We start from the raw sequence: 2,602 nt of genomic DNA on the forward strand, positions 1-2,602 counted from the left end.
CACACACACACACACACACAGACAGACAGATAGAGAGAGAGAGAGCCGTGAGCACGCAGGCAGAGGGGGAGTGAGACAATCTCAAAGAAAGATTTCTGCTTTCATTTTAAACCAAACACGATTTTGGGAAACATTTCATTTGAAGAATCGCGATACTTGCACGAGGAAGACGTTCTCTCCCTGATAAATGTAAGACAGTTTATATTTTTATTGATTTATCCCCAATTTCATTCATATGCTGAGAAACGTTTAATACTGCCGTCAGATTATGTACATCAGTACACACACACACACACACATTGTGATACGATCTCACGATCTGTTAAAATAGTTTATTTATTGTTCATCAACACTTCCTTGTTTTTAATCACAGTTCCCAGAGTGAGAGAGAGCGCGAGCATGACACTGCAACCTGATACCACGGACATGTCCGCACATGAGAGTCCGGATATGGGAACGATCAATAATATCTTCAAAACATTCCTTAATTTATCACCTGTCATCCTTGGGCTCTTTCATACAGCTGTACAAACATCATTTGGCATCTGGGTTGACGGACGGATTTCACGCACGCCGGTTTTCGCATATGGAAACAATTATGATGTCAAAGGTCGCATATGGATATAATTATGGGTCAAAAGGTCAAACTCATCAATCAAGTTGACATAAGCTCCCGGCTATCACTACTTGTGCTGTCTCTCTCACACACTCACTGAGGCTGTGCAAGCCTCATCTGGCACGACATAAATACATTATCAGTCGCCGTTTACACTGAATGCAATTAAAATTAGAATCATTCTCACGCGAAACGACATATTTACATGCGACTGTGAGTGTGCGCGTGGCTGTGACATCATTGCCGGCACCGCTGGCAATAAGAGGATCGGCTCAGAATCGGCAAGACGTGAGACTGACCGGCCGGTCACCGATCCGGGCCAGTCATGCAAAAAATCAGCCAATTCCGATCACTGGCCGATCAATTGGTGCATCTCTATAATACACATGCGCATGACATCACTGTTTTCACAAATTAGAATTTTTGTTGCTTGTAAACTTTGGAATTTGCACCTGGTACCTGTTTTCAAAAGTTTGCATTTTCAGGCCCCCAAATTGCCGTCATTGTGTAAATGAATGGCCAAAATGCTTTTTTTTTTTTATTTGAAAGTTATGGCATGTAAACACCTCCTTAAACTGAACCCCAATAGAACTTATGGTCATTAATGAGGCATTTACACAACACCGTTTTCAACTAAAAACAGAAAACTTAAGCGTTTTGGCTATGCATTTACACAACATCAGCATTTTTGGGGACCCAAAAAATGAAAATTCTGTCATTTACTCAACCTCAAGTTGTTCCAAACCTGCTAGGGCTGCATGATTAATCGAACGCAATTAATCGCGAATGTCATGCACATTTTGTCAGTAAAGCCGGTTCTGTGATTAGTAGTAAATCTCCATCACCTGCTTTCAGGTGGAGCAGCATATACAGTGGCTATATCCTTCTGTGAGATGATGTGGCTTCTTACTAGGGATGTCAATTTTCGATAATTTCCATGATCGATCGTCGTTTAAACCGTCGATTGATGGGCAAAGGAAGCCTCGTGAAGCACTGATTTCCATCTGACTGTTCCGGGAAAAGATTCAAAGCTTCGAGTGTGTCGAAATCAATGGCATCTGGTGGTTAGTAAAAAAATAAAGCAGCCAAAAGCGGTTAAGGCTAGATGGGATGTAGCTACGGACAGATTGTCCTACTGGTCATGCGCACATCAATATTGCGTCATTTTTGTCACGCTGAACAACAATTAATTACTCTATCTGCTTTTAGGACACACTCAAAAATTGATCACAGATGCCAAGAAACACCGTGGCAGGTGTCGATTTAAAAGTATGCACATTTCCTACCTTATTTGTAAATGAAATTCATCTCCAATCCCTATCGTTTCATGTTTATCCATTGTTATTTGAATGCTAGAAAACCCGCCAAATAACGTTTACACGTTGATACGCAGTATTCAGGGGGTGGAGAGATGGGGGATTCTCCCAGGACCATATGTCTCGGCATCTGCTAAATGATTTTTTTATTGACGGTAAATAGGAGTAAAATCTCTCACCCAGGTGATGCTACTCCAACAAAAGACCATGCAAAATACCTAAAATATTTAAAAAAAAAATTTTTAAATATTGCCAAGTAAAACGTTAACAACAATAAAATCAGAGAAGGACTTTAGCAACACAAGCATAAGGAAAACAAAGGGAACAATAAAATCTTAAGAAAAATGCTTTTTTTATAGAATTCTGGTTCCTTTATTAGAATTCTGTTTCCCTTATTTTCCTTTGTTTCCGTTTGTTACTATTTAAATTTGTATATATATTTTATAAGCTTATATACAGGTATATACAGGGCCATTTCTAGGCATAGGCGAGCTAGGCGGTCGCCTAGGGCGCCACCAGCTGAAGGGGCGCCAATGAGCGCACGCACTGGCACTTTTAGCAGGGTTGTGATAAAGAGTGGCACGGTCACCCTGAAATATGACTGCCGCCCCCACTGGATCCCCCAACATTATTGGGCTAGAGTACTGTCAATCTGACGATGCCTGTATGC

Source organism: Sinocyclocheilus rhinocerous, unplaced genomic scaffold, assembly GCF_001515625.1.
Source record: "Sinocyclocheilus rhinocerous isolate Xijiao unplaced genomic scaffold, SAMN03320098_v1.1 scaffold7166, whole genome shotgun sequence".
Taxonomy (NCBI): Eukaryota; Metazoa; Chordata; class Actinopteri; order Cypriniformes; family Cyprinidae; genus Sinocyclocheilus; species Sinocyclocheilus rhinocerous.